At 42.0% G+C, this 12482-nt stretch overlaps 1 protein-coding gene across 1 annotated transcript in view; it reads right to left on the bottom strand.

The window, feature by feature from the left end:
• The window catches only part of Auts2 (activator of transcription and developmental regulator AUTS2), a 1110887-nt gene that overhangs the window by 464856 nt on the left and 633549 nt on the right, over positions 1 to 12482 (bottom strand). The gene's annotated exons all lie outside the window — the stretch shown is intronic.

Raw genomic sequence — 12482 nt, 5'->3', positions numbered from 1 at the left:
CAAGTCCAATCCATAGCCTACTGGGAACACAAAGAAAAGATGAAGAACATATTAAGACAGGTCAGAAAGGTAGAAAAGGAATGGTCTTTAGGAAAAAATGGTTCACTCCAGAAGTATCTCGAGGCTGGGGCATACAGTGTTCCTTAATACCACTGAACTGGCAATATATTGGTGTCCTTGGTTATATCCATTCACGTACCCAGCTCAGACGCCCATGTGCAAAACCACACACACAGCTATATCTAACCCCACAAAAATGTGCGTGCTGGTGCAGACAGGAAAAAAAAAAAAAAAAAAAACAGTACTATCTGTGTAGTTCTGAGACCCAAACACTGCAATCTTGACTAGGGAAAGAGTTAAGGAAGATTATAGGATTCGGAGTGACCTTTTGTCAACTTACTTCTCTAAGAGAAGAACGCATTTGCATTTTCATTGAACTGATCAAATGTTATCTAAGAAGTGCTTAATTGCCTTAATGGTTTAATTCTATCTGCTGCCAATCTGATTAGAGGTGTCTGTGTCTGTGCGTGGCACCCGTGTGGTTTGGCATTAAATGGGAAGGTGAAACCTATTACTGCAAGAACAGCAACGTGGAGCTGGGTGCCTTCCGGTTAATTGAGAAACCACAAGTGGTGTGAGGAGGTCACCCTATCGTTTATTTTAATTTTCTTCTCTCCTGTCTTCCCAGTCACTTGATCATCTCAGGGACTTGCCTTAGATTGGAGACTGCTAAGAGCATGTGTTAATTTGGGTTAAGGAGAAGGTGAGCCCAGGTATCAATGCAGAGGTTTAATAGAAGCTGGGATGTAATTTGATAGTTCCTTCTTGTCTGAATCATATATCTCTCATATGGATTGGGATACATGGCTACATGGAAGTTAATGTATACAATCATTATTATCCCAAGGCTATGTCTCTTGGGGCTTTGTAGCAACAAATAATCTACAGGAATAAAAGTCACCTCTTTCAACCAGCCAGAGAATGCCCAGCAATATAAGCTGCGATGTCTGCTTAAGTATGTGTAAAGCCACTGAACTTCTGTGTGTGAGCTGGCAACCTGGGGTGAGCAAGCCACACCCTGTCTTCTTTTTTTCTTTTTTCAAAGTCTCCTCCACTTCAAACTGGAAGAACTAGTTTTGAGTCCGTTTCACAAAGAGCTGTGAAGTCTCGCAGGCATGTCTCAAGACTTGCACAGGAACTTGAGGCCACTGAGCAGAGCTGTGCCAGGATTTTCCAAAGAATTCAATTATGAATTGCTTACCTAAACCAACAATGCTGATATGAGCCTGCTTTTAGAAGAGCCTTGCTACATTGGCGTTTCCATGATTGCTGGGGATGAAAACTCCAGTCCTCATACTTGCCTGGCAGGCACAATACTGGCACACAGAGTCTTCCCCAGGCCACATACTCATCTTGGAGAGGCCACTAGAATAGTTTTTAACAGATGGACCTTTCTTGTAAAGCACCACGTGAGACATTTAAAAGGACCTTTCACGAAACAGTTTAAACACGGAAACAAGGTCTAGGAATGTAGTTCAGTTGGTAAAGTGCTCACTTAACATAAAGAAGGCCCTGGGTTTGATTGTCAGGGTGGCAGAAAAAGTGGACAGTGGGGGCTGGGAAAACTGCTCACTGGCTAAGAGCTCGGATGCTTTTCTAGGTGACCTGGGTTCAGATTTCAAAACTCACAGTGGCTTGTAACTCACTCTCAGAGTGATCCTGTGCTCTCTTCTAGCCTTGGCTGGTAAATGCATGTTAACTAGCACGATAATCAGAGACACAAACATAGTTTAAAACAAAATATTAAAAACAGATGAAAAATGGGCTATATAGTTGAATTCCAGCAGTTGGGAGATAGAAGTCAGAGGATCAGAAGCTCGGGGTCATCCTTGGCTACATTAGTAGTTATAGGCTAGCCTGGAGTACAGAAAACTCTGCTGATACACAAACTCAGATCCACAGATAGACAGATAGATAGATAGATAGATAGATAGATAGATAGATAGATAGATAAATAGATAGACAGATAGATAGATAGATGCATAGATGGATAAACAGAGACAAATAGATAAATGGATAGATAAAAGAAAGAAAGAAAGAAAGAAAGAAAGAAAGAAAGAAAGAAAGAAAGAAAGAAAGAAAGAAAATCAAGAAAGAAAGAAAGACAAATACCCTAATTCCATATACTGCAGTTCTATAGATTTGGGCTTAGGTGCATGCAATTCATTATTTAATTAGGAAGGAGAAAAATGGTGTTCATCAACTATGACTGTCACTGGCCATTAACACTCAGAATGCGCCAGAAGCCTTGTCTACCATTACCACCACTGTATATCAAGGTCCTTCTAGCTACATGCGTTCATAGCTGCCTACTCAGCTTGGGACTGAATGGTGCTGAGCAAGAGGAAAAGAGGAAAAAAAAGAATCACGGTGGGAGCATCAGGGTGTTTTGGATGCAAAGCAGAGACTTATCTTTTTTACTGTTGTGGCTCCAGAGAAAATCAATTTTGACACAGAACTGCCACTTTACAAGCAAATAACTATACTTTCCAATAACCTAATCTGCACGAAGCCTACTGAAAATTCCCTAAAGAACCAGTAGTTAAAACCTCCATTAAATCAAAGGGTTTAATATGGGAAGGGAAGAGAAGATGCAGTTTGACTTGGGAATGTAATGGACTCGGTGGGGAAATAAATACGTTGTTTTATGTGTACAGTTACAGAATATGAGAACGTGCACTCATTTCACAGGGAATTCTCTTGCTGTGCAACTTATTCCTAAACAGATGTGATTTTTGCTTATTCAAAAACATTTAGGTAACAATTACAGCATAATAAATTATAATTGCCTTCATCTTCCAGCCATGTAATGCCATCTACGAAAACACAAAGAGAAGGCAATTATGCAAACTGTGAAACCCATTTCCAGGTAGGTTCTGCAGCCAAGGCTCAAATAATATACATTGTTCTCACATAAACACTGTGTTCTGCCATATATACACAGTCTAAGCAGTGTGGAGAAGAACCTACTGAGAAACTAAGGTGTGTTCATCACAGGCTAGCATACTCTACAGCAGGGTAGTTTAGGGGAGCCAGGAAGGACTGCTCAGTTTTAGATTCCTGCTTTTATTATGGGCATCTAGTAGCATCCACCCACTGGTCCTTCACATAGGAACACAAAGATGGAGCAAAGGATTACTTTTTTTATTTAAAAAAAAAAAACCCGGTTTATTTGTTCAATTGTGGGTATGTATGTGAGTGTGGATGTATGAGCACATGGAGTTCAGAGGACAACCTTCAGGAGTGAGTTCTCTCCTTCAACCATGTGGGTCCAGGCCTTACCCACTGAGCTGTCTCATAAGCCCCTAATTACAAGCTTTAAGTCATAATGTAATATGAAAGTCAGACCTTCTACCAGCCATGATGCTGAAGACAGGGAGAAGGAGGGTGGAGTCCAGATGCCCCGATGTCATAAGGGAGGCAGAAAAAGCAATGTCTCTGAGCTTAGACCGCCTACAGGCATTCTCAGGGAAGAAAGGGAGAGTATCAGCTAGACAGGAGACATGCGCTATTCAGGGCAGGAATAAGGTTTAACCTTTGCAGAGCCACATCCTTCTTTTGTGATTTAATGAGGGAAAAGTTGCCAGGCCACAGGAACGTGCACCACCTGAGTGGAGATGTCTCAATCAAAGCCCTCTCTTACCGCCCACATTTACCATGAAATACCTGAGGATTAGAGCACCTGAGTGTGAGATGGTGGGACGGCTTATCTCCCAGTGAGTGAGGCAGGAGCCAAAGAAACCAGCAACAGGGAAGCTGGGAGGAATGGGTTTGAATGGAGCTGCGGAAGTGGCTTACGATCCTGTACGTTCCAGGGTGCTCAATACTAACCTTTATTGTCAGAGCATCGTATGTTCGCTGATTATAGAAGCACGGATCAGAAGCAAACTACGCCCAGTTCAAACTATGCTGTCAGTGAGGCCCAAGGACCCAGGTCTAAACGTATGGGTTATTAAGCTCAGGGAACATAAGCTTACGTTACGAGGACTCTGGAGAGTTAGTGTCACTATCTTGATGGATAAGACGATGCAGAGCAGATGAGATAGGGAGAGAGGACATAAGAACAGCATGTACGGGATAAAGGCAGTCTACGGGATAAAGACGAGGATGGGGCTTTTTAACTCTGAGAAACTGCTTACCAGAGGCTTCATAGGGTAGATAAGAACATTTGTGGCTCCCTCATTCAAAGGAGTTCTGATGTCAGCTGCCTTGGAGTATTGCAACTAATCAGATCATCCATTTATCTATCTATCTATCTATCTATCTATCTATCTATCTATCTATCTATCTATCTATTCATCTATTTATCTATCTATTTTTAAGAAAGTGTCTCTTAGTGATTTGGCTAGACTGGTTCATCAGTGATCCCAGAGCTGGGGTTCCCTGAACAGCTAGCCTAGCCCTAATTGTTGAGTCCCACAACCATGGGAGACCTTGTCTCAAAAAAAAACCAGATGGACCGCTCCTGAAGAATGGCAAGGTAATGTTTGTCCTCTGGTGCACACCAGCACATATAAAAGAATCTCTCTCATCAGTCTGCTGTATATTGGAAACTTACAAATGACTCCATCACTGGGATGGAGTACGAACTTGATGAACAAAGTACGATGAGAAGAAACTACATCACCTGAAAACGCATTTGTCACTTAAGAGTGAAAGTGATACCTCCACTTTTCAGAGGGAAATTAGGATTGAGACCAGGAGCATGAATTCCAAATCTGAATTTCTCAGCATCTAACGAGATGATCATGTGGTTTTTGTCTTTGAGTTTGTTTATGTAGTGGATTACGTTGATGGATTTCCTGATCTTAAACCATCCCTGCATCCCTGAGATGAAGCCTACATGGTCATGATGGATGATCATTTAGATGTGTTCTTGGATTTGCTGAAAACCTGCACGGTGTGAACATCCCTGATATCGTTGAGCACCGCCGTCCTAAAATTTAAGTGATTATTTTTTTTTTCTAAAAAATTAGAATAAAAAAAATACATTGTTTCTCCATGTTCATCATTTCAGCTAACTAATGTTTTTAAAAAGAGGTTACCACAGTCTTCTATTGCTAGCTATCAAAAACCAAGGTGCCACTTTTAAATTTTATGTTTGTGGTTCATCTATGTCATCTATGTAGTGTGTGTGTGTGTGTGTGTGTGTGTGTGTGTGTGTGTGTGTGTGTAAGTGTGAGTACATGTGTGTGAATGCAGTGGCCAAAGGATGTCTTCTATCACACTCAGCCTTACCGCCTCAAGACAGGGTCTCTCAATGAACCTAAAGCGTGCCACATTGGCTAGTCTGACTGGTCACCAAACTTCAGGGATCTGCCTGTTGCTGTCTGCTAAGCCTGGGGTTATAGGCATGACAAGCTAAACCTTTAGTCTATTTGTTAGCTTTTCTTTTTCATTTTGTTTTTTAAAAACATGGGTTCTGGGGATCTAGAACTTATGTCCCTTATGTCTGCGAATCAAGTGGTTTTACCCACTGAGCCACCTCCCCAGACACCTCAGTTCCAATTATAACTAACCTTAGCAATAATATCAGCATGCACGCATCACCAAGTCACTTTCTCAATTCTCTCCTGTAGCACTCACATTTATTAAATTTGTATTAAATTATTTCAGACTTCTCCTTGGAAGTTATGGGGATAAAAGAACTATAATAATAAGTAAGAAGATGAGATTCTTTATAGAGTCCTCAAATCTGCCCATGGAATAGCCTTTGATTCTATTTAAACAAAAGAATAATGAAAGGTAACACAGATCTAACAAAAGAACATACTGCTCTTTGGGGCAGAGAGTGCTGGTTGACAGGACAGAAAGTCTGCTAGATCACTCATTTCCACCCTCAACCCCCAAAAGCTTAGCATTCTAGAATGTTCCATTGGAGAGATGTAGATTTAGCCAGATTCATAATCTGCTGCAGACATAAGGTATACACTGTCCCACAGCACAAGTGCCATTCAGTGTAAAGAAAGAAAATGGAGACGTGTAAAACACTGACCATTTAGCTTTAGTTTAATGATTTTAAAACCTAGATATGGCATGGGTTATTTCACATTTATTTTAACTGCCTATTATGTTTGGCTAAGTAGATTCTTACAGCAACACATTGGAAATATACGTACTGTATAATGGCTGGGCTTTGTTGGCAGGCAGCACTTGCATAAATCTAATTTATTAGGAGGAATGGCCAATCACAGTTCATTGCCAAACAATTCCAGACAGGAGGCGATTGTCGAAATATCTGACACCTCAAAAAGGATACAGGAATTGAGAAAAGAGAGGATGGCGACAGTTGCATGGCACGCACGGGAAATGAGAAGGGGGCTGGTCTGACTTCTGGATCAGGTTATGGTGACCAGCAGCACCCTTATCAGAGAGAGCTGGCCTTCAAGCAAAAGTGGCCAAATAAGGTTACAGCCTTTACCCACATTATCAACAGAGAAGAAACTTCTTACTCCTAACATAAGTGAAGATTTCCTAACACGCCTTCTATTTTGAGGTGCTGTCTACACTTCCTCTCTAAGGACAAACTTCTCGTACCTGGAAATAGAAAGAAAGATCCCGGATGATCTAAAGCGCAAGGAGTGCCTTCTGATACAAACTTTAATAAACCTGTGATAATATAGTTTTACTTAATATCCTTGGCAATTTGTCTTATAGACTTAGGATATAATTTATTTTCCTTTACACAGAAAACAAGGAAGTCAGATTAAATTATGAAGAAAGTCAAAAATTGGTCTTTGCACATCCCTACAACACATGCTGGGAAGTCTTTTATGAGGAATTCATTTGCATTCTTCTTTCTTTCTTCCTTTTTCTTTTTTCTTTCGTTCTTTATTTATAGACAGAATTCATGCAGCCCAGACTCAAAACCATATAGCCAAAGATAACCTTGTACATATTTTTTGATTCATTCATTGTTTCATTATCTAACCCTGGCTTGTCTGGAACTCCTTATCTACACCAGGCTAGCCTTGAACTCACAGAGATCCACCTTCCTCTACCTCCAGTGTGTCCAGACTAAAAGTGTGTGCCACCATGCCCTGTAACTTTGAACTTCCAATCTTCTTGCCTCCACTTCTAAGTGCTGAGATTATGCTGCATTTATGGGATGCTGGCTAATGTAATCCAGGGCTTCGTGCATGCTAAGTAAGCACTAGGTACACTGTGCTACATCCTCTGCTCCCTTCAAAGTCTCCCTTAAGGGGCGATTCACCAATTGTAGGGGGAGTGCTGGAATGTGTAACACTGCCTTTGAAAGAGCACATCAAAGCCTAACCCTTGAGCCTGATGAGTTTCTATACTGCTCAGATTCTCCCTATTAACACTGCTCAAATGAGGAGACATGTCCAATGTCCTCTGCCTTCTTACCCTTGAAGTGACAGCACAGCCCACTGGGTCTTAGGTAGACAAAAGGTATGCCCTGAGGGTTGAAGGAATCTCCGTCATTCATGATGTATTACGCTGAGTTTAAATGAGCGAGTCCCACTTGCGCGATGGCCTATTAATTTACTCCTCATTGATTTACACCACTTTGGCTGGAGATCTTCCAGCACAGGCTGCTGTACGACACCCTGGCAAGCTCGCCTCCAGAGCTCTCCTCCCCTTCAGCCTCCCGAGCTCATCCTTCACCCATTCATCTTCATTTAGCCGTTTTTCCTCCCCCTCCTTCCTTGTCCCTCCCTCTCTTGCCTGCTCACAGTCTCTTCCCTACCTTCTCTATTTCCTTCTCCTCCAAAGTTCCACCCCTCTTATGTTAGGACACTCCATAAATCTGTAATTAGAGGTTAGCAACACCCAGAGGAAAGAAGCCGGTCACCTCCGAAATAAGTCAGGAAGGAGGGGAAAAAATGTTCAGACAGGGAGAAAGCAGGTGGGAATATGTGTGCTTGGGTAGAGGTCAGAGGTCAACCTCAAATAGCTTCCTTGGCTGCCCGCTGCCTGTCCCTACGCCCCTAGCACTGAGTTATAAGTGGAGATCACTAGACCTGACTTTTTAAAAATGTAGGTTCTGGGACTCAAAATCGGGGCCTCATGCTTCTAATAGCAAGGGTTTTTTAGCAGCTAAGAGATATGTTTCTCAGACCATGAAGTATTAAAGTTTATTTTCATTATTTAATTCATTATAATTGTGTATGTATGTGTGATGGTGCAGTTGTGCATACGTGTTGGTTGTCTGTAGGACAGAGCCAAGTTGGGGGAATCCGCTCTGTCCTTCCACCATGGATTCTGAAGATAGAATTCAGGTCATCAGGCCTGCAATAGCAAGAGCTTTTACTACTGGTATCTCCCTGGCTCAAGCATTACATTCTTTACAAAGAACATCTTTGATAAAGTCTCATGAAGAGATGTGTGGGTCCAGGGGCTTCTGCCTCCTCAAAGCCACTTTTAGCTCAGTATTTCTTTCCCTCCGGGTCTCCTGCTCGGAGAGTTCCTTAGCTTGGTTAAGAAGCAGAAGACCGTCGTTTCAACTGTGTGGAGCTAGATTCAAATCAACACATCTGGGAACACTGATGAGCAACACACCACTGGGATTACCAACGGCTGAAACATAAGCACTGTCACCAGCCTTCCACACGCAGGCTTTTATATCGCGACACCACATCTATCCTTCCGAGAAAATTAAACCCAACAACAACAAAGAGACTTTATTTCTTTTTTTTTTTTTTTTCTTTTTCCAGACAGCACAGGAAAGGCATCTCTTCTTGGTTCCCTACCCTTCTTTAGCCTCAAGACTTATTTGTCATCCTTGTCCAAGCAAGTTTACAGGCAATTAAAAACAAAATGCATATATTAAATGCACGAGTGAAAAAAGCACTCATCACAGATGTGTCTCTGTATCTTTTCTGAATGAGAATGTTGACTTCGATCTAGGACTTTTAAATTCTACCAGACAGGTGGATCACAGAATGCCAGCAGCCTACAGCCTGACCTGCTAAAGGAGCGCCACCTTAATTTCATGTCGTTGGTTCCCATCACTTGCTAAGGAGCTGAATAAAAGCTGCATTACTGACTTTCGCTCCTCTCTCCCCTTTCCTCCCTCATTCCTTTCTTCGGCTCTGTCCTTCGAGACAGGCTCTCGTGTGTATCTCAGGCTGGCATGGAACTTCCTCCACTGCCAGGGGTGGCCTTGCACTTGGTGATCCTGTCTCTTGCCTCCACCTTCCAAGTGCTGAGACTCTGAGAGCACACACCACCACACTTGACATACTTGGTATTCTATAGGCTTCTGTACACAGTAGGGTAAACTCTTAACCAACTGAATCACGCCCGAGGCTCCTGACGGAGACCCTGAAGGGATTCAGAAGATACTGTTGCTACACAGACACATCTGAAGAAAACTCCAGTTTTAAAGGAGGGAGCAACATGAACATACACCATGCTGAGTATGGACAACTTCACTATCGTGCACGGTGGAACTTGTTCAAAACCACGTCTATTTTGTACCTGGCTTCTACTGCTGGACACTGTCCTGCCTACTACAAAACACACCCTGCCCAGCAGGCGAGGTGGGCTTGATGGACAGAAGGGCAGAGTCTAAGGCATTGGGAGCTGATGTGGTCTATGACTAGTTAGGTCTCAGGGTGTGTATGCGTTCAGATATGAGCTCAAGCTTGACTACGGGAGGATGACTAGCAGTTAGGTAAACGCCAGCACTCCTCAGAAGCTTAGAAAACCAGGCCCCATCTGCCAAAAGCGGTCAATTCCCTTACCTCTGTCAGAAGGGACACATGGCTATGTCCCTGTAGTTGCATAATAAAGCCCATGCTGGCCTCCGGGATCCCTAAGTCCCCAACCACAAGTGTTTGTCACATACTTCAAACTCCAAGCTAGCCTCTTGGCTCTTCCGCTCCCCCAGCTATTCGTCCTCCTTAAAACACACAATTCTTGCTATTCTCTCCCACAATGTACTATTTTTCTCTCTCTTACTATTTCGCCAACTCCATATTTTTCCCCGGCTATGTTCTCTCAAGCTCTCTTGCTTGTACTACAAACAGTCCTGGTCATGTCCAGTTTCCTGGCAATGTCCAGTCGACTTCTCTTTCTCTCTGCTCTGGACTCTTTCAGATGCCTCTCCATATCTTCTATCTCTTACAATAAAAACCTACTATCTAATAATTGAGTACTCATCCTACCAATTTCTTTATTTGGGGATTATTAATACATCCTGTTACTGGATCATTGTAGTTCTTAAAGATGACACAGCTGTTTATTGAGTAAGGATTACTAATGTATTCCAAACACAATCTCCAAGCTGACTAGAATGAGAAGGAAACCACAGAGGTCCATAAAGAAAACACCTAAATTTTCCCTGGAAAAACCCACATACTATGCAACTTTATGGGTATAATTTTGGAAGAGGCAAACTCACTTGAGCAAAGGCTCCCGCTGGCTGTGACCAAAGCTGAGAAGCATTTTCTTGAACTGACGATTGATGGGGGAAGGTTCGGCTTACTTTGGACGGCATTAACTCTAGGCTAGTCGTCCTGGGTGCTATTAGAAAGCAGGCTGAGCAAGCCACAGAGTTAAAAGCCAGTAAGCAGCACTCCTCTATGGCCTGTGCATGAGGTCTTCCTTTCAGGTTTCTGGACTGATTTCTCTCAGTGTTGGATTACTACCTGGAAGAGTGAGATGGACTAAACCCTTCCCTCCCCCAAGTTACCCTTGGTCATGGTGTTTCATAACAGCAACAGAAACCCTAAGTAAGAAGCAGAGTAATTGGAGGGGGACAGGGTAAGGATAGGGTAGAGAGGGAAGGACGATAAACAGGAAAAGGAAGGGACAGAGGAAGAACACAAAAGAGAGGAGTGGGAGAATACAAGGGAGGGAAAGAGGCAAAGGAAAAGGAGGAGGAAGAAGAGGAATAGGAAATATAAGAGGGGGGGAGAGTAAAGAAAGAAAGATGTTTTAGTTATTTTTTTTTATGTTGCTCTGATAAACACAGTGACTAAAAAGAAACTGAAGAGGAAAAGATTTATTGCACCTTACACTTCCAGGTACAGTCTGTAACTGTTCAGGACAGTTACTGCTGCTTACCAGTTTGCTCCATGAATTATTCATCCTGGTTTTCTATACAACCCAGGCCCACATAGGGATGGTGCCGCCCACAGTGGGCTGGGCCTTGCCCCATCAATCATTAATGAAGAAGATGCTTTACAGACACACCCACAGGCCAACTTGGTGGAGAAAATTCCTCAGCTAACGTTCTCTCTTCCCAGGTGACTGCGTCAACGTGACAAAAACTAACCAATACAGAGGTGGGGAAGAGGAAATGAGAGAGAGGAGGGAAGAGGAGACAGAATAGGAAGAGGAAGGAAGAGGAGGAAGACCAAGAAGAGGAAGAGAGATCAGGAAGAAGAAAGGTTCTTAAGGTTCTCAAGGTGGAATTTCTTTCTTGTGATGGAAAGGAGACCAATTCAACAGAGGTTGTACTAGATCCCACCTCCCCATTACAGAGACTATTTATTTTTAAACATCGATCCTTATTTATATGCAAGTGAATGTCCACATGTGTGTATGTGTAGCACATGTGTGCTTTATGGTGTCCATAAAGAGGTTGTGTTCCCTGGAGCTGGAGAGATGGAAGGTTTTGAGCTGCCTGATGTGGGAATTGAACCTGTGCCCTTTGAAAGAAAAGTAAGTGCTCTTAACCACTTAACAATTTCCCTAGCAACAGATTTTAGTTATTAATCTGTACAATCTTCTTTAAACACACAAATACTTTTTATGAAACTTAAACTCTTAAAAACTTGAAACGAATTGCATTAAAACCTCATGGACATCTGGGTATATGTATTATAAAGTCCGTTAAGAACCTTACTTCTGACCTTCTGTTCTTTCTACTGTAGAAAAAAACACTGCAAACATTAGACATGTATGAAAGTATTCAATGTCAACAATAACTTGTAAAGTGTCAATTAAAACAAAATGTGATTAAAAACAGTCAGGTTGTTGTGAGGAGAGACATTTGAAATCCTGTTATAGTGACTATGGTGAGAAAGGCCTCTACCAAACATATGGAATGATTGACTATTTACGCTTCTTACCTAACTCTCTGGTTCCTAAGATTTGGTCCTGAAATGACCATCAGATATAACTAAAATTAAATAATGGTGGCCTGTTAGTCAAGTGAAAAGGTGCCACAATCTAAACATCCATCAAAACATGAACACTTGAAAATTATGTCTTATTTTATTCAGTCACAAGAATTATCAAAGAACATGCATGATTTTTTTTATTAAGTACTTAGCATGTGACACCAATATTATTATATGTACTGTTAGTTTTGTCTTGTTTTACAGTGAACACATAATCAATTGCAAAATGGCAAAAGTAAAATATGGATGAGGGAATTCACAGAGGAGTGACAACCATTACAAGAGAGAGTTATAAACCATGCCCAATGAGTGGTTCATGCCTATAAT

Source organism: Mus pahari, chromosome 23 (genome assembly GCF_900095145.1).
Source record: "Mus pahari chromosome 23, PAHARI_EIJ_v1.1, whole genome shotgun sequence".
Taxonomy (NCBI): domain Eukaryota; kingdom Metazoa; phylum Chordata; class Mammalia; order Rodentia; family Muridae; genus Mus; species Mus pahari.
Note: the sequence above shows the minus strand (reverse complement) of the source record. Positions and strands in the feature narration are given on the sequence as shown.